This window comes from Olea europaea, chromosome 11 (assembly GCF_002742605.1).
Source record: "Olea europaea var. sylvestris chromosome 11, O_europaea_v1, whole genome shotgun sequence".
NCBI lineage: Eukaryota > Viridiplantae > Streptophyta > Magnoliopsida > Lamiales > Oleaceae > Olea > Olea europaea.
Window position 1 is genome coordinate 24,091,874 of NC_036247.1, and position 22,045 is coordinate 24,113,918.

A 22,045-nucleotide genomic window follows, 5' to 3' on the forward strand; every position below is an offset into this window, starting at 1 on the left:
ATAGACTTGTCCAAATTCCAACGTTTTCTATGTGAAAAATGCATTGCAAGTTATGACTGAAAATTCGAAACATATTTTGTACGGCTCTTTGATATCCTTTAGACTTCCAATTGCATTCCGATGATCTTGTGTGATCTTCTTGGACATCTTGGGCTGCTTCAACAACTTGAACACTAATTTACCTCATCAATACAAATTGCACCCTAAGTCCCTGACTTTTACATCAATGTTCAATTAAGTCCCTGACTTTTACAATTATACAATTTAGTCCGTTTTATCCACAGAATCACCAATTACACCTTTAGACCTAACATATAGAATTGGGTTTGGAATGGGTTTTGGTTTTACCAATTTAGGACGTAGTTAATACTTCTTTAAAAGGTTTAAATAATTTAAGGGGTATTAATTAAAACAGTTTTAAAAAATGGCATATGGACTAATTTTCCATTTTAAATAATGTATTATGGCTCAATAAAAAGTTAATTCGAATAAGTTAGACCCAAGATATTATTGTAGCCTTCTTTAATTAATAATTAATTAAATTGATTGTTGATTTATAAAGGTTGTCAGCCTACATGTGTGTTTAGATAAACATAAACTATCTTTTTATTTGATTAGGATTTGTAATTCAATTAAAACTTTAGTCTTTATTTAACTCCTATTTTAGAACCATTATTTTGAATAATATGTTTTGAAATAGTAATTTTTCAAGAATGTGTGGTTAAAAAATAAGAAAAAAATTTCATTTACATGTAAAATTATTTTATGGGTGAATTTGTGGTTGAGAATGAGTTTTGAAAAAAATAATTTTTGAGAAAAAATAATAAATAATAAGTCTCAAACAGGGGCTTAGTTGAATTAAAATACTAAGGATATATTTGATTGCAAGCATGGAATTTGCATGGAAAGAAAATAAATTTTAGGTAATTCAATTGCCTAGAATTTATATGCATTAAAATTGTCTATTAAATGTGTTTGATTGATTTAATTTTCAATTTAGAAAATATTATACTTATTCGATTTTTAGTGGTGGATAAATGAGAGAGAGAGAAAGAGGAAATGAATTCTTTGAAAAATAAAATTCTACTCTCCCTAAAGAAAATATTTTCCTTGATTTTGAGAAAAATCTGGTCACATAACCAAAAGTAGGAAAATATTTTCCATGAAAAAAATGAAAATCAAACATCAAAAAAGTAGGAATTTGAATAAGAAAAGTAGGAATTTGACTGAGAAAAGTACATTTTTCATGGAAAAATATTGACAATCAAATGCACTCTAATATCCCACTTTCAATAGGAAATGGTCCTATTTAAACTCTTCCAGTGTCAGATTGCGGACACAGTTATTCCATAGCCGAAAACAATTCACAATCTTATTAAATTAACGCTAAACAAAGCCGAGAAATCAGAAAATTGGTTTGATATATTGAGGTAAAATATTTAACATGCAAGTGATTGTTTCCTTATACTTTTATGTATTGCATGAAATATGTAAGAATTGTCATTAGACATTCAAGATTGACATAATGAAATGTGAACTTTTTGGGTTTTTTTATAACACAATGTGAACACGTTCAGGAATTCAAAATGATATGAAATGTGAAATCATTCGAGAATTCGAGATGACTACGTGACGAGTGTTTCTCTTGAACACTGAAATACTCTAAATAAAATGTGATATGAAGTATCCAGTTTATTATTTTATATAATTTTCATATGAAAATTGCATGTATCTTGTTGGGTATTATTAAATATTTAATCTTACAATAATTTACAAGTTAGTTCAGACTAATCGGATATGTGGCAGTATGGTCATTCGGGCTGCCAAGAGGATTTGAAGACTTTAAAAAGCATTAAAATTTCTATCTTTTAATTGATTAATTAGTTATGTTCAAAGACATGCTTATTTCATAAGTAAATTATTATGTTTTCGTTTAAAGAAACGCCAACTCCATGTTTAATTGATATTTTTATTAAAAATTAAAAAAAAAAATTCTTCTCTTCATTTACACATTAATGTGAAGGAAATTAAATTTTTAATAACACTCTTATGAAAAGTGAATCGTTACAGCCTCACATTAGAACTCGGGTCTACTTTTTTGTAGACTTATTAAACCTTTTTAAGTATATGTTTATGAAAAAAATAATAATAAACACTGGTCACGTGAATAATACATGACACGGTTCACCATTGCTATTCACTATTAGAAAGAAATAAATGACTGATTTTTTTAAGAAAAAGTTGGATATTAACTGTTTGTGCGTATTCGATTTTAAATTGATTTAAATGACAGTTTTAAATGACAATAGTTTTATATTGATCTTAAATAACAATTTTAAATTTTAAATTGTTACTGTTGACCGCTTATGTTTTAGATTTTACATGGCATAAATGTCTAAATATTTAGCTTTAGTCCTTCGAGTGGTATTAATAAATAAAAAAATTTCATAAGATTTATGAGTTAAAGGAAGATGTAAACTTTTAAACATGTGATGGTATGAAGGGGGAACAAATCCTTGTGCGCACGCTCACTATTCAACCACTCTCTTATTTTTTAGAATGATTATTATTAGTTATCTTATTTTATGTTATGAAAAGTTATACCTCGCAATACCTTATTAGTTGCAGTTTTTTTTCATACGAAACCAAATAAATTGTCACTAAAAGATTAAGTATAATTGGACTTATATATACGTGTCAAACATAATTAGAGCTTTACAAATACACATAGAGGTTGTATATATGCGAATTTCGAGAACGAAATTCATTTCAAGGAGGGTAGTTAGTAATATCCTGAAATTTTACAAAATAAGATTATTTGGTGATAAGGATTTTTTACCTAGATGCCTTTTAATAATTTTGAAAAGTTGAGGGAAGTGTAATAATTATTAATTTCAATATTATTTGGACAAAATAATTAAATGTTGACATCGCGAAGATAAAATATCATTATTGGGCTCGTTTTAGTTCAAATTAAATGACGCATCATGGGATCAAAAAAAAATTAATTTAAATAAGTTAGGCCTAAGATATTATTATCCAAAGTAGCCTTCTAATTAGTAATTAATTAAGTTGATTATTGATTTTTTAAGACTGTCAGCCTACGTGTGTGTTCAGATAAATATAAACTAATTTTTTTATTTGATTAAGATTTGTAATTCCATTAAAACTCCACTTAGTCGAATTGAAATAGTAATGTCCCACCTTCAATCGGAAGTCGTCCTCTTTAAACTCTTCCAAAGTCAGATATTGGGCACAAACTTTTCTTAACAGAAATTCACAATCTTATTAAAGTAATGCTTAACGTAGCCACTAAATTAGGAGAAGTTTTTGGAACGTCCATACATAAGTTCTTTTAAAAAAATCGTTTGATCTATCAAGGTAAGATATTTAACGTACAAGTGGTTTGTTTTCTTATTCTTTTATATATTTAATGAAATATGCATGAATCGGTGCACCTTTAGGTTTGAGCAAACGAAATATGAAATCTTTTCAATTTGCTATAAAGGGATATGAACTCATTCGAGAATTGAAAAAAATTGAATTTTCAGTAACACTCTAAAGTTTAAGGAAATTGGAGTGTTCCAAGAATTGCATCCAAAAGTACGTAAAATTTATAATCGGGTTTAGAATGATTAACCATTTGATATGGGGACCGATTTTGTAAAACTGGAATGGGCAAACGATTAATTTTGTAAACAGCCATTAAAAAGGCAGCTATAATTTGTCGTGACGCCGTTCGATGGCTCCCGCTTGTTGATGTGTACAAGGAAATTTGAGACGATGATTAATTCTTTGAGTTACCTAGTAGTGTTTTGAGCTTCGACATTTACCATTCCAATTAGATTGGAGGGCTCTCATTTTTATGTTAAATTGACATTCTACGGCATCGTGAAATTGGATAAAAACTTGATTTAAGTTTGAGCAGAAAAGGCAATAAGAACTTGGTTGCATCATCAGAAAAGTTGATATAATAACATGCACTCATGAAGGGACGATGAGTTACATTCTCCCACTTGGTCCACACATTCAACCCAATGTCTCAACTGAATTCCATCAATTGTCCTTCTTAAGAAACAAGCACATGAATCATGAAGATGAGTCCTCTAATAACAAGTATAATCTTCCATGTATTACGATGCATTTAGTTCCTCAAGAATTACTTTTCATAATTTTTTCATAAGGTAACAACACTTGATGAAAAGACCATACGTCTTATTCTTGGTCCTAAAAGATATATGTTCTCTCAAATAAAAGCGCTTGTGAATATGAGAAAATATCATAACAAATAAGAGTTTCATACAAAATTTTTGTATATACTATTACATAGTAGAACCAAGTCCCTTTTCTCCACATGATTCTTAAATTTTAACCATGGCATGCCTTTAGTCAAAGGATCAGCGATCATCAATTTAGTGCATACATGCTCAATGATCACTTTCTTTTTTTTAATACGTTCTCTTATGGCTAAATAATTAATGTCAATTTATTTACTTCGACTACCACTTCTATTGTCCTTAGCCATAAAGACAGCAGTCGAATTGTCGCAGTAAATTCTCAAAAGCCTAGAAATGGAATCCATATTTCTAGGCCCAGATATGAAACTCTTAATCCATACACCATGTGATGTAGCCTAAAAACAAGAAACGAACTCGGTTTCTAGAGTGGAAGTAGTAATTAAAGTTTGCTTAGCACTCTTCCATGATATAGCTCCACCAGTCATCATAAAGATGTACCCTGATGTTGATTTTTGTGAATCAATACAGTCGGCAAAGTCTGAATCTAAGTATCCAATCACATCCAGATTATCCGTCCGTTTATACATAAGCATGTAATTTTTGGTTCCTTGAAGGTACCGCATTACTTTTTTTACTGCTCTCCTGTGGTCCATACCTAGATTACTTTAATATCGTCCTAACATTTCTATAGCAAATGCAATGTCAGGTCTTGTGCAGATTTGAGCATACATCAGGCTTCCGACGGCAGAAGCATATGGAATGTTCTTCATTTGTTCCCTTTCTAGATCATTTTTCGTGCATTGGTTCAAATTAAACCTATCACCTTTCACAATAGGAGCTACACTTGGTGAACAATTTTTCATCTGAAATCTCTATAAAACGTTGTTGATATAGGTTTCTTGAGACAGACCCAAAATACCTCGTAATCTATCCTTATAAATCTTAATGCCAATGACATAAGATACCTCACTCATATCCTTCATATCGAAATGTTTAGAGAGAAATTGTTGCACCTCATGCAACAAACCCTTATCATTGGTTGCAAGTGAAATATCGTTTACGTATAAAACAAGGAAATATATTTTACTCCCGCTAATCTTCTGGTAAATACATTGATCCATGGGATTTTCAACAAATCCAAATGAAGAAATTACTCTATGAAATTTTAAATACCATTGACGTGATGCTTGTTTCAAACCGCATATAGACTTTTTAAGTTTATAGACCAAGTGCTCACATCATTAAAGGGGGATCCTTTATGTTGTTTCATATAAACCTCATCCTCTAAATCTCCATTGAGAAATGTTATTTTCACATCCATTTGTTGTAATTCAAGATCAAATTGGGTTACTGATGTCAAAATAATATGTAGAAAATCTTTCTTAGATATCGGAAAAAAAGTCTCGATGTAATCGATTCCCTCCTTTTGAGTAAATCTCATAGCAACAAGTCTCGCCTTGTATCTCTCGATATTGCCTAGCGAGTCTTTCTTAGTCTTAAAGACCCATTTACAGCCAATGGCTTTGGCACCACTAGGTAACTCAACAAGATCCCAAACTCCATTACTCTTCATAAAACTCATTTTTTCCTTCATAGCATTGTACCATAATTCTGACTCTTTACAACTCATGGTCTGTGAAAATGATTCGGGGTCATTTTCGGCTCTAATATTGTGGTCAGGTTCTTGTAGATACACTTCATAATCACTGGGAATTGTTGGCCTTTTAGTTCTAGTAGATCTTCTTAACGTTGTATCATCATCTTTCTGATAAGCTCGTAGTTCAACCATTTGTTCAGGAGGTTCTGGTAATACCTAAATTACCTGATCTACTTGAACATTATCAATAGCTTGTGGAATTTCAATGGTTGGTTGTTCAACACCTGTTTGTACTTGATGGATGTTGTGAACTATAATCAATCTGTCATCTGAGGTGGGAGACTGAGATTCCAAATCATCCTCAGGAACTTTTTTCTTGGTTTGATTGCTCCCACTAATCAAGTCATTCTCAAGAAATTTAGCATTTCTTGATTCCGCAATCCTAGTGCTGTGAGATGACACTAAAATCTATATCCTTTATACCTTTAGGCATATCCAATGAAATACACACCAATGGTCTTTGGGTCCAACTTCTTCTCTTGTGGATTATAGATCCTCACTTCAGATGGACATCCCCAAATGCGCATATGTCGCAAACTTGGTTTACAACCTTTCAATAATTTAAATGGTGTCTTTAGAGACAACCTTTGTTGGAACTCCGTTTAATATATACACTGTCGTCTTAAGTGTTTCAGTCCATAAGGATTTAGGAAGATTGGAGCTACTAAGCATGCTCTGCACCATGTCCAATAATATCCTATTTCTTCTTTCTGCTACACCATTCTGGTCTGGTAAACTAGCCATGGTGTATTGGACAACCATCCATGCTCTTGAAGAAACTTAGCAAACGGACTAGGTGCTTGTCTATCCTCTGTATATTTACCATAATATTCTCCACCTCCATTTGATCTTACGATCTTAATCTACTTCTCATATTGTTTCTCTACTTCAGCCTTAAAGGTTTTAAAAGCTTCCAATGCTTCGTTCTTATTATGAAGCAAGTAGATATACATATATCGTGAATAATCATCAATATAGATGATGAAGTATTTTTGGCCATGTGAGTCCATATCTGCACTACATATATCAGTATGTATGGCTTCTAATATGTCCAAACTCCTGTTGGCACCTTTCTTGGACTTTTTGGTCTGCTTTCCCTTAATGCAGTCCACACATGTGTCAAAATCAGTGAAATCTAGAGTACTAAGTATCACATTATTCATTAATCTTTTGACTCTATCTATAGAGATATGTCTTAATCTCTGCCAGAAAATAGAGGAGTCTTCATTAATATTAAACCGTTTAGTGCCAATATAAACATGCATTGAACTATAAGTGATATTGTTTTGTAAATTAATACGATTAAGACCATTAGACAAAGTATCATTCCAAACACAATCAGAATTATATAATAAACTGAATGACGTATTTGAAAAATTAAAAGAATATTCCAAGGATACAATTCTAGAAATAGAAATCAAGTTTTGTGAAAAACTTTGAACATAAAAGGTCCTATTAATTTCAAAGAAAAGCCACTACTTAAAGTTAAAATTCATGTTCCTATAGCCTCCACACGTGAGCTTATCTTGTTTTCAGATAAGATATTTTGCTCACTTTTCACTGGCTTCCTTGAGTTTTGCATACCCTGCAAAGAGTTTGCAACATGAATTGTAGATCCAGAGTTTGAAACGTGATTATTGGGTTGCATTGACAGGGGTCCTTAGGTATTTGAAATATATCATGACCTATAGATTACATTTCACAAGATATCGTGTAGCATTGGAAGGATATTTTGATGCGATGGTATACATTAAGTCTATGGATGAAAAGGGATGAAAACCCTAAAGTGGATGAAATGGGATAAAAGCCGATCATAACAGTTATTTAGATATACAAGAACAATTGGAATATTAAAGAATATTCATAAAGTTCAAATGCATTACAATGCTTTAATGATAATAGTGAATACCCATGTATGAAATCCACTAGTAAATATGATAGACTAGTGTAACGATTTGATAGAAGTCCTCCAACATTGTTTGGCTAACTAAATTTGAAAAGATACTAAGTCATATGTAATGGTGAGTATAGACATGTATGTCGTAGACATAATACCATAAGCAATTGATCTCATTGGTGTGAAGTTGTGGATCCATTTATATATGTTTATCAAGAGATAAAGTATACTACATATCGAATGGAATGAGATTAAGCCTACTGAATAAGAGTTCTTATGATGGTAACCCTACCATGTTAACTGGAGATCCCAAGATCTTGGTTCAAAGGGATAACTAAGTTACGAGGATTCCATGAAGTACTTAGGAAACTAATTTCTTAAACTTAGGAAACTAATTTTCTAACTCATACCTATGATACCAAAATGCTTTCTGCAGAGTGGTTAGAGGTTAAGATAAACTTTTAATGATTTCTATATCTTGATTAAGTCAAGTGGAGTAGGACATAATACTCTTAATAGGAGATCACTTATGTAAGTGTGAAGTGAGGCTGCTTCAATGAGAATTATTCAAAACTTGAATTCTCTAAATACTTACAGAGCCAAGATGGGTTCAGGGCTAAAATAAACAAAGTCATGAGAACAATGAATGATTTATGGGAGACATTGTGTGAGTACTATTGTCTTGGTTTACACCAACGGCTGATGGTTCAAGAACGTCGCCTTCACCAATTAGCTAGTAAATCTGATGGTATTTCACTAAGGAATGTTCAAAACCAGAATCTACCTTACCTGATGTAGTTTTTTTTTGCTCTCTCTGCTAGTGTCTGCATTATCATTTGCATATGTGGAATTTTCATTCATGTGGGGGATTGTTAGAAATTGGTTGAGGAACAATTTGCATATGAATGAGAAATTCGGTCCTATTTGAAGGAAATTAAAATTTGGGGTGTGTCCCTTCACCTACCACCCTTCAACTCCTATATATAGGACCATTTGGATGTTTATTTTGATAATCATAAAAATTATTCTTTCATATCATGTTGCACAAAACACTTTATAGATGTGATTTCATTTTGCATCAAAATCATGGTCATGGTATAGAGGGAATTCTGTTCGAATTCGTTGGTCAAAGTCATTTGGAGTACTCATATGGCTCGACGTGATCATTATATCTTGGGAGATGATTGCCGAAAAACTGTTAGCACCAATGCAAGGCAAATTCATCTTAAGAACAAAGTGTCTAACACTTATCTCGACCAATCGCATCACTCACATCTCACCTTGATTCTTTCTGATTTCGTTATTCATATTTGATTTCAGAAAATTAATAACATTATTTTGATTTCATGTAGGTTTGAAATAAAGAATGAAAATGATTGAATCTGTCGTTTCATCTTTCCAAATCCATTTCAGTAAGACGAAACTGTGTTTCGATTTCGTGAACATAAATGACATGTTTTGTGAATATAATATGAACAATATCGATATAATTTTCCAACACGTTAAACATCACAAAAAAAAAAAAAAATCTTATAGTTTTATTTAAACTGTGTAAGATTGAGGATCACCAAATCAGCATCGGAGCATCCCAAAACCACCTAAATCCATGAAGAGAAAAAAGGTACAGATGTGGAATATAACAAATTATAAAAGAAAGATGCATTCAATCATTGTGAAATTAAATTATACTAAAAAGTCTAAAATAAATTTTACAAGTTGTCGACAATGTTTAGAGAAAATTCAAATATATAATGATACAATCATTTATTATCCAATCCTTGAGATTGACCAAAACATGGTTAATTGAAAATCATTCACAAATATAATTACGATCAATTTCAAAGATTATTAGCATAAAAGAATTACGTAAAACGAAGATATATATCTCTACCCCTTCTTCAATTTTATGATGCTTGTCAAAACGTGTAAAACTTATATCTAATCTTTTGGAAACAGAAGAAGCCACAAAGTCATTCAACTTTTGAAGAATTATTCTTCGGAAGCCGCCAAATCGCCCAATTATTTGACTTTTCCTTGGTTGCAGTTTAACTTTCGGAAGACAACGTGAGGGATTTTTGAGACAATTCCTGAAATTTCGAAGCCATCGCTAGTTATCTGTGCATATTAACAGTGGGCCAACGGTTGTCCTTGTTAACCTTCGTCACCTCGGACGCTGCCGTTATGATTAAGGATTATCAAGTCAGTCTCCCCATACCACTTATATACAGAAATTACAAGAGGAAAATGGTTTTGACGAGAACCATCTCTTTTTTAGAATTAAAGGGAAAACGTGACCAGCCCCCCTGGGCACATCCAAGTTGGCAAAGGAAGGACAGTGCGGGACTCGCAACCTCAGCGTGGGGAGTTCGATTCCTGGTTGGAACAGCTGAGTGTTGTAATAACCAGAGGAAGGGTTGGAGCAGCTTGGTGATGTAATAATCATGGAGGAGGCTCCCTTGGGGCCAGGAGTATAAAGGCTGTTCGAACCCTGGTCAACTTGGGCACATCTCGCGATTTATCTCCCTGAGCTGCTGAGGGGCCGGAAGTTCAGGGACGATGATATAGTCTGGCGTAAGCTGGGACACCTCGTTAAAAAAAATAATAAATAAATAAATAAAAGGGAAAACGTGACCATTTGCATTTGGTAGGTAGGTAGGTAGGTAAACTTTATTATTTCAAATCCTCACAAAAACATGACGAAATAAAAGCAAGAACACCTCAATCTAGAGAACAGTTTACCCCCAAAAAATAAAAATAAAAATAAAATAACTGGATAAGGCAAGATTGTGGACTCCCCTAATGCTATCTCTATAAATATAGTGTCACGTACACCCGGCTTCTCAAATAATGCTAAATTATCAAAGAAAATAAAATAAAAATAAGAAACCATTGGTTGCTAGATTATTGTTTGAATGCAGCCCATGAACCATACTTAACGTGTCAATTTCAGAAAATTGTGTTGAAATATAAATGGTAGCAAAAGACACGAAACATTAACTTATCTAAATAAATGAAATAAACTTTAGTCATGTTAATTCCAAGCAAACTTTGAATCTTTGAAAATTTATTAAAATGTTATTTAGCATCGCTGGTCCATCTTAAGTGGCACTAATATACTATTAAATAAATAAGAGGTATAATTAATTAATCATTTAATTCTACACTCTATCGAATCTGTCACTTATGTCACCTAAATTGGTGTTTTAACACTTGTGGTACAAGACAGCATTATTCTTAGTGAAAATATCAACAATCTGATCTAGAAATTTATGCAATTTTTATTCCCACGTGTTGTTTGTCTACATAATCTCAAACAAAATAATACTCCTTATCGATGTGCTTGCTCCGATCATAAAATAATTAGCAAAGATAATTGTTAAAACTAAGAGAATAGAGGAATAAATGTAAATAACTTCTGTATTTTGTGATATATAAAATTGTACAAGAGCCCTCCTTTTATAAGTGAAGGAGGCAAGCACATAAGGTAAGCAATTAATGTTAATTACACAAATAATACTCTAATTATACAATTACACAAATCATGGACATTGGCAAATCAATATAATTAGGGGGATATGCTAACATCTCCCCTCAAACTCAAGGTAGTATTGTAGATACCAACTGGAGTTTGCAAACCAAAGAACGATGGCGACCAGGTGGATGAGCCTTTGTGAAGATATCAGCCAGCTGATCAGCCGAAAGAACTGACAAGAGGTGAAGTGTCCCTTCCTGAAGATGATGGCTCACAAAATGATAGTCGATCTAATGTGTTTTGTACGTTCATGAAAGACATCGTTATGAGCGATCTGGATAGCACTATGATTATCACAATAAAGCAGAGTGCTAGAGGGCTTAGGAACACCCATATCTTGGAGAAGCCAACAAAATCAAAGAAGTTCAGAAGCAGTGTCAATAAGGGCTCGATACTTGGCCTCAATGCTAGAGCGAGCAACAACGATCTGCTTTTTGCTCCGCCAAGAGATAACGAAGTCACTTAGTAGAAAAAGAAAACCAGTGGTAGATCGACGATCAATAGGGTCCCTTGCCCAATCAGCACCAGATTAAACCTTCAACGTCAAGGATGAGTGAGAGGAAAAGTGAAGCCCATGAAATAATGTTCCATTCACATAGTGTAAGATGCGAAGAACAGCTGCATGGTAAATGGAATGAGGAGCTGACATAAATTGGCTAACAAGATGTACTGCATAGGCAATGTCTGGTCTAGTAACAGTGAGATAAATCAAGTTCCCAACAAGCTGTCGGTAACGAGTGTCATCAGGAAGGAGCTCTCCATCAGTAGGACGAAGTTTGATGTTGGGCTCCAACGGACTATTAGCTATCTTACAATCTGTGAGACCAGCGCGGGTGAGAAAATCAGAAGCATACTTAGCTTGGGTCAAAGAATAGCCATTAGTGGTAGGGGAAACTTCTAAGCCGAGAATGTAGCTAAGAGAACCAAGGTCTTTCATCTCAAAATGCTGTCACAGAAACTGCTTAAACTCATGAATACCAGAATTATCATCATCAGTAATGATCATATCATCAACATAAAGTAGTAGAATAGTGATGCCAGTGTCGGTGTGACAAGTAAAAAGAGCAGAATCATAGGGCTAAAAGCAAATCCAAGCTGTGCAACAGTGGAGCTGAACTTGGCAAACCAAGCACGGGGAGTTTGCTTAAGCCCATATAATGAGCGTCGGAGATGACAGACCTTACCAGGAGGATGAGGATACCTTGGAGGAGGCTGCATATAAACCTCCTCAGCCAAATCATCATGTAAGAAGGCATTTTTGATATCCATCTGAAATAAAGGCCATCGACGTGTAGAGGCAATAGCCAAAATAGAACAGACGGAGGTAATACAAGCAACGGCGGTAAATGTCTCCTCGTAGTCAATGTCAAACTCCTGAGTAAAGCCCTTTGCCAGTAAACGAGCTTTATGTCTTACTTCAGAACCATTGGAGTTCGTTTTCCTCTTATACACCCATTTGTTCTCAACTACAGTCTTTCCAGGAGGCAGGTCAACCAGATCCCAAGTATGGGTCTTGTGAAGAGCGTCAAGTTCTTCAGACATAGCTTGCTACCAAACAGGGTCAGAACAAGTTTCGCGATAATTACGAGGCTCATGAAGAGAGACAAGAGTAGAAAAACAATGATAATCACTAAGATGGGTAGAAGGTGCTCTTACCCTACTAGAACAACGAACATCCAAATCAGAGGACTCAGGAGGGGTGGATGCGATGGCATGATCATCAGACGATCCAGTTTCGTGAGAGATAGGCATAGAATGATCACCAGATGAGCTAACATGACCTGCATTAGAGAAAAAATCTAGAGATAGGACTATGGCAGGGTCAGTGAAAATGGGAGAGTATGAGAGACAATCGGATGAAAGTGGAAAGATACTAGTGAACACTTTGTGTTCCCAAAACTGAACATGTCGAGAGACTCGAAGATGCTTGGCTATGGGGTCATAGCACCGATAATCCTTGTTTTCAATCCCATAACCAAGAAACCAATAGAGACGAGAAGGAGGTTCAAATTTTGTACGTTTATGAGGTGGAAGTAAGACGAAGCAAGCACAACCAAACACTTTGAGAAGAGAATAATCGGGTACCTTTCCATAGCAAACCTCATATGGAGACTTACTGGAGAAAGTAGGGGTTGGAACTCGATTAATAGTGTAAACAGCGGTAAGATCATCTTCCCAAAAGAATTCCGGGAGGGATGCAGAGAGAAGTTGAGAGCGAACAGTGTTAAGAATGTGACAATGCTTACGTTCTACACGACCATTCTGTTGGGAGGTGTATGGACATGATCGATGGGACAAAGTGCCTGCCTCTTAAAATTCTTCAAGGAAAGAAGCAGAAGTATACTCCATGGCATTATTAGACCGAAAGACTTTAATGGTGCGATCAAATAGAGTTTTTATCATCTGCTTAAAATCACGTAACACAGTGCGATCATGCAAAAGATAAATCTATGTATACCGAGAATAATCATCGACAAAAATAACAAAGTAACGAGACCCGCCCTTAGTAGAGATAGGAGCAAGTCCCCAAATATCAGAATGAACCAAATCAAAAGGTACAAAAGACAAAGAATTACTTTCATTAAATGTAAAGCTTTCTGTTTCCAAAGTTAACAAGACACACAATCAAAATCTTCAAATTTAACATTGTGTAAGTAACCACTAGAAGCTAAAGACTGAACACGAGATAAGGATGTATGACCAAGACGAGAATGCCAAATGCTGGAAGACACAGCAACACTAAGAGATTGAAGAGAACTAGGCAAATGCAGAGATGTAAGCTCAAAAAGGCTACCAATTTTACGCCCGATTCCAACTAGCTGGCCCATCTTTGGATCCTGCATATCACACCCTTTGTGAGAAAAGATTAAGATAAAACCACTTTCAACAAGTTGACCAACAAAAAAGAGATTTAGAGACAAGTTAGGCACATGCATGTGTCAAGTACAGAAAGGGTAGGAGTAGAAACGTGACCAAAATGACTAACAGACATAAGTGAACCATCAGCAGTGTAAATTAAAGGAACGAGATTTAAAGACTTTCTATGGGTAACTAAAGAGAAATCAGAGGTCATATGATTGCAACAGGCAGAATCAAGATACCAAGATGTAGAGTTACCTGTGGAGACTGATAAAGCAGTAGAAGTACGAGATAGGACCTGGGTGACAATTGTCTCAATGTCAACTGCAGAAAGTGACGACAAAGAAGGTGCAGAAGAGAAATCAGTAACAGGAGACTTGGAAGAGTAAGATGCATTAGCCTTAAGAGCATCCCTAGCATCCTTAGCCTTCTTCTTAGGACAATCAGAAATACGGTGGCCATCTTCCTTACAATAGTGGCATTGGCCATTGAAACGTCACGATTTAGAAGAAGCAACAACTGCAACAGGAGTGGCCAGAATAGATGAGCTAGATGGAGCAATAGCCAAGACCATATCAGTATAATGAACCCGACGAGTTTGTTGTCGTGTTTCCTCAAATATTAGCTCCGTAAGGACAACCTCAAGTGTAGGAAGAGGAGATCGATGAACAAAGATGCTCGAGTATTCTCAAATTCATCCCGAATATGCATCATAAAATACACAAACTAACAACAATCATGATATTCAGGGAAAAGCTTAATCGACTTTTCATTAGAAAATGCGAGGTTAGTTTTGAGAAAGCTGATCCCAAATGCTACTAACCTGAGCATGAAACTCAGCGATAGACCGTCCAAGTTCTTGATGCATTTGGGAAAGCTTAGTCTCCAACTGAAACTCTAGAGTAGCATCACTACCACAGTTGTAGCATTTTGCCAAAAAATCCTAAGCAAGTTTGGCATTTCGGAACTTAGGGAGTACACTCTGAATGGAAGGGGCTGATGTATTAATAAACCAAGAAATGATCTTACAGTGAGTACTTTCTTATTCATCAAGGGCCTCATCAAACTCCTATGTGGATTGCTTGTCAGTTTTCGTAGGTTTTTGTTTTGTTCCAGTGACAAAACTCCATAATCTCCGACCAATTAGAAAAATTGACATTTGTTAGGCCCAAGCATTGTAGTTAGAGCCATTCAAAAACAATCTCTATAGGACAAGCAACATCATTTGAAAAAGCTATAACAGAAAAATGATAATGCTAACTGAGTTAGAGCAAAGGACAACACTGATGGAATGAGCGTGAAAAAGTGGCTGGAAGGTTGCCGGAGATGACAACGAGCGGCGACAGATGTGGCGATGTTGGTTCGGAATGATTTTTGCATCAAACGAAAGCTCTAGAGCAACATGATCAATTTATGGTATTGGAATACCAAAAGAATTGATGAACGAAGGCTAGAAGTTGTAACAAAGCGACAGAATGCGTAAAACCAAAAAAAAAAAAAAAAAAAAAATTGAAAATAGAGAAAAAAAATGAAAAAAAAAAAAAAAAAAAAAAAAAAAAAGGAACCAACTAGAGGTCAAGAACCAAAGATGGCTCTGATACCATGTTAAAACTAAGAAAATAGAGGAAAAATTGTAAATAACTTATGTATTCTGTGATAAATAAAACTATACAAGAGCCCTCCTTTTATAGGTGGAGGACGCAAGAACATAAGGTAAGTGACTAATGCTAATTAAACAAATCATTCTCTAATTATATAATTACACAAATCATGGAGATTGGTCAATCAATATAATCAAGCCCCTGTTTGATCCCCATTAAATTAAATTAAATTACATTACATTACATTTTCCTCTTTCCTATTTTCAATCACACAATCTTCCATAAAATAATATTACACATAAATCGAAAACTTTTCCTTCTTTTTCAAGCACTCATTTTTCTAAAAAAAATACTATTTCCCCCATTTTCATTTTCAGGTAATGGGGATCAAACAGGGACTAAGGAGATATGCTAACAATAATGTTGACTTATTATCAATAAAAATCTCCATTAAATCACCTTGTTGCAAATGTACTTTAACAATTTTTTAATACAAATTTCTTAACAAATGATGCAATACCAACATATTCCACTTCACGACTTGAAAATGTAACCATGTAAAGGTCATATCTTACATAAACAACACGACATTTGTTTTTTTCTATCATCCACATATGTGGCCGAATGGTTATTGTTATATTAACAAGCTTGAAATCATCAAAATATGAATAAATAACTGATAGAGAATAGTACCTCTAATGTAATGTAGGATTTCTCTTTGTAGCCTAGAAATGATAATGGTATAAAACTCCATGTATTGACTAACGGACATGTTACAAACAATTAATTCAAACCCTCAATAAAGTTCTTGAAAATAGTTGAATCAACTTTTTCACCGTCATTGAATCTTGATAATTTTATTCCATAATCCACGGAATGTAACTGGGTTGCACAACTTGCACTATCTTAAATCTTTCAAGAATCATCTTAGCTTTGTTTTGTAGAAATGAAAGTTCCATATTCTTATTACTTCATTTTAATGCCAAAGACCAATATCAATCAAATAAAACTTTTCCAACATAGTTCTCTTGAACTCGTCAATTAGTTTCTAATTATTGCGTGTAAAAATTAGATCATCTACATACAAACAGTAAAGATATTGCCATTTGATTCACCTTCCTATAGAGAGCATACTTTATATTTTTCTAGTCTCAAGTGCTATATCATTGGTGCTTGCATAAAACATGCAAAGCTCTCTTCAACTTCAAAACATTATCTTCGTACCCTTTCACAAAATAGCCATAAGGTTGTAGCATGTTTTACATCTTCTAGAAAATGTTAAAATGATTGATTTATTATCTAATTTGTGAATCTTTTATCAATTTTGTACTTCTATGATGATAATCAATTCAATTATTTTGAAACGGGCCATCGGTGCAAATATTTCGTCATAACTAACAATATGTTGTTGATTGTAAACTTTAACAGCCAATCTTGCATTATGACATTTAATTTTACAATTTGTATTCTTCTTTTCTTGGAAAATCAATTTGACTCCAACAAGCTTTTGACCTTTAGGAAGTGAGGCTAATTCACAAGTGTGACTCTTTTCGATGGCTTCAATTTTTTCATCCATGGCTTTCTTCGATTTCTTGTCTTTAATAACATCATCAAGACATACAATTTGCATGATCGGCAAAGAGATTAAAAAAAAGATTTAAGTCCTTAATGATGATTAGTTAACTCTTCATTAACATTTATAAACCTCCTGAAGACTTCTGAAAGTTGTGGCCCTTCACTTGAGGATGATGAAGATTGTTAAGTTTTAATTTATATTGGCTATTCTTTAGACAAATGGATAATTATAAAAGAGTTGTAAAGGTCAATAAGTCTTTTGGGATATTATATAGATAAACTCAGAGTCTTGGGTTCAAGTATGGAACATGGAGAAAGAGTCGTGGAAATTATGTTAGCCTGTCGCCACATTGATGCTTGAGCATTCAAAACAAAATCATTATTCCTCGCCTATCACCCGACTGTCGCTTGAGTGACACACCTATCGCTCGAGCGCAAGTCTAGCCCTCGAGAGAGGATGTTCTCCAAGAAATCGTAGTTCACAATTTTCAAGAGTCCTATATGTCCTACACTATCTCAATACCTCTCTACTGTAAATACACAAGCACCACTTCATGAAAACGGTGGTTGATCATTGTATTCTACCTTCATAATATACTTTGGAGGTCGAACAACAATTATACATCTTGAGATCAATCAACCACGAGTTGGAAAAAAATCAACATCATATAATCAAAAACACTGGCTTCATAAATATAATTAGGAAAGTACTTTCTCAATAACTTTCAGAGGTTGTTGAAGATTGAGGAAGGCTGGCCCATAAGCAAATGAAGAGTTCAAGAATAAGGTGTTCTTGGTGATCTACACAAGATAGATAATTCCAGAAGATCGGGAACGGATATGAGTGAAACACATTCCAGTTGATCTTAAAGATTGTGGGAATTAGATACGCGAGTCTAGTGAGTTTTCTATGTTGGATCATGCTGTAAATTCTTATTGTCTATAATGCAAGTCACTAACTTGATTCTGAAATTTTTAATCCTGTAAAGGATTTTCTTCGTAAACAAATCTTGTATTATTTACTGCTTTATTTACTATTGTGGGAATTCAACATAGGATAAAATTAACTTGATTAACAAAATATCTAGAACAATTAAAAGGTGACTTATTGCTTTTAACTAATATTTTTTAATTCCGCGTTATTCACCTATTCACCCTCCCCCTAGGTGATTTAAGGTTTAATTACTTTCAAAGATTATGGTGTTTCATGACCATGATTTGATGATGGAGTCATTGGGGGTTTTGTTTAGGTGGAATAACTCTTGCTTTATCTTCATCTACATCAAAAGGAAAGAAATTACATTTACCACCTTGCTTATTTTACCAATCTCAAATGCCTTTTTCATCAAGTTCAGTATCGCGAGTAGTGATAATTTCTCACTCGTTAGGTTGTAGAACTAGTACCATTTCAATCTTGTATTATAGCCGAAGAAGATGTTTTTTCTTTTGTCATTTAACTTGCTCCTCTTTTCTTTGGGAACATGAAAATATGCTTTCAAACACCCTTAGGGGTTACACGATTGGCTTAAATATACTCCAAGCTTCTTGTAGAGTCATATCCTGTACACTTTTGGTTGGTCATCGATTCAGCAAATACACAACACATTGAACAGTTTCAGTCCAAAATTTCTTAGGCATGTACTTGTTCTTTAATATGCTTTGAGACATTTTCATGATGGTCATATTTTCCTTCTACTACTATGTTTTGTTGAGGAGACATAAGAAAATCCAAACAATGATGAACGCCATGTTGCTCCCAATTTTTTTTAAATTTGTAGTTGTTCGTATGAAACCCGCAAGTGTACGGGATCGTTAAGAATTAGTAGATTTGATGAGTTGAGAGTATCGTCCCATGAGAAATAAAATTAAATCGAGTGTACTAGTGTTTAATTAGATTCAAAATGATCAAATAACAATGTTTTCTGATTTTTAATTAATCTAACTTAATCTACGAAAGCGAGTAAAATGCGAATTTAATACGTGTATAGAAAGAGTGTATTGGATTACGAATCCACATATTATTATTTATTCCAATTCTTGACTACGTAACTAGTTTCGTTCATGCATTCTTGACAATCGATAATTCTATTGTAATTAATTTTCTTTTCCAAGACAAATTAAATTTATCCTAATCACAACCCGAATCTATTCCTAGTCCGAATTCGAATGAATAGAACGCATTCAATTTCATAATTATCTCGAAGATTACACATGTGATAAATTTTATTCCTAAAATTTATTGCACACATGTTAATCAAGTAATGTTCTAAAGCTATAGTAAGCCTCCTGGCACTGCAACAAGTAATCATATATTTAATTGGTAATCAAGCAATTAAATAATAAAACTACGCATGCAAGATTAATCAAGAATTATAAGAATTTAACTAAACCACGTGTCTTGAATTAAAAATAAATAATAACGGGTTTCATCTTCATCCAATACGTACATGAGAAGAAATTAGCCTTGCATAATGTTGGAATTAAACAAAGAAAGTTTAAACGACATCACCAAGAAATTGACGGCAAGTGATTAATTCCTCAATTTATTCTCGGATTCAATTCCATCTGCCTTTTCTATGCGTGTCGTTTTTATATTCCAGTTGGTAGCCCTCTCTTCTCCAAATAAGCACAAAAGTCATTCAATGTTTGTGTGTTTATCTCTATACAATTTCCCAAGGCAGCTTGCGTTTGTATGTCTTCCTCCCAATTCCTGCTGCTTTTGTTGACTATATTTTTCTCCCAAGCTGCTGCTGCCCTTTTTCCTCTTATCAAATCTGTCCGTGTGCTGTGTATACATAGCAGCCCCCAATGTTTGATTCCACAAAGAATTATATTTCTCTTCTCCCTAGCCGGCAGTTGTGTATCTCTTCCCCTCTTCCTCTCCTTCTCTCTATTAAAATCCTAGGCAGCATCCTCTCATGCACGTGTATTAATATATTTATATTTATACAGCCAGACGGTGGCCCTTTTGCGTGGGTAGGAGTCCACAACAATTCCAAACAATTGTACAATTTGATTCTTGAATCCCATTTGAGGCCCAATTACTTTACACTTTTCTTCAAGCCCTCCTCTCCTTTAAGTTAATGCAATGTAGTCCTTGAGTTCCTCAATTGTGCAATCAATGTCCTCTTCAATTTTTCAAGTGTTGAAATTGATCTCCGATATTGCAAATTTCATTCAATTTCATCCTTCTTTCTTCTCCAAGTGCTTCAAACGAGTCAATCACTAAAAACAAAATAAAAATTAACCTAAGTTAAATATAAACTAATAATTTGATGAATTAAAAGTTTAATAATATGATCTAAATAAGTGTACAAATTGCACTTATCAGTAGCCTATATATTTACCACCATGATCTGAGAATAAAGCTTTGATCTTGTTGCTACTTTCGTTTTCACAAGGCAATTGATGGCTCTTCATTGAATACTTAGTTGAATAAAAATGGGCATTATTCAAATAAATAAATAAACAACAACTAATGTATTATTTATTGAAAGACAAAAAAAAAAACTGTATAAGTATTACGGGCAAACTAATTGCTTAATTGTACTTGAGGTCACTAAATTTTCACCACACATGCAAGTAGACTGGTGAACTTTAATTTTCAGCAATTAGGTTACTCTATTAGTGACACGTTAGAATAGAAGTAGATGATGTGTACGTTAAAGCTAATGGAGGATGATAGACTTCGCATGGAGTTAATTGCCACTTCTTCACTAAATTAATTGAAAACCAAATAACCAAATTTTTTTATCCAGAATATATTGTTATTTCTACAAGGAAAAAGGAAAACAATTGGGGTTCTCAAAATTTAAGAATCCAATTGTTTGACTATAAATGAAACTGAGGAATAGGAACTGAATTCAAAGCTGAAAGAGAGGATTTGAAGGATGTAAAAGAAACATACGCGGTAATCACTTTGTTAGGAAAAATACAAAAAGAAAAGAAAAGAAAAATTAGATATACTGTTGAAATTATATAAATAAAATAATGGAAAAAAATTACAATAAATAGGGTAACAATAAAAGTGAGAAAATATGGTCGTTGATGTAGTAGCGGTATTACAAGAAAACGAGGCCTATGTTGGACATAATTTCCTTAAAATAGATTCGTCCCCCACTTAGTACAAGAGTACAAATAACGTCTATCTCTTTGGATGCAACGATTAAAGGCTGCTGACTAGCACATCGTCACTGATTCATGCAAATTAAGATACTCACACTTCAATCACCAAGTTATGAAAAAAAAAACTCTAATTCACTAACAACAAGACTCTTGAAAATAAAGATAGAAGAGAGATATTTAGAGAGATGAAAGAACCCTCAAATTTTTGGTGTATGGAATAAAGAGGAGAACAACTCCTTATATAACACTTGGATTAGGGAGTTTCAATATTTCTTATTAATTTTGTATTAACAACAAAATATGTTACAATAACTATTAAAGGTTTATAACTATCAATTCAATACAAAATTAACAAGAGAATTGAAACCAAAAGTTTGTTGTTACAATTTCTCATTCACCATTTATTTTATTTTTTTCCAACAATTCCTTGAATAAAATTAAAAACAATGATAGATATACAGAGAAGGTAATAGAATTCAACAGTCAAAACCTGCATAGGATTGGTAGATGTTATTCTTTGAAGCTTCCCTTATGTAATTTGTTTACTTTACTAGTTGATCA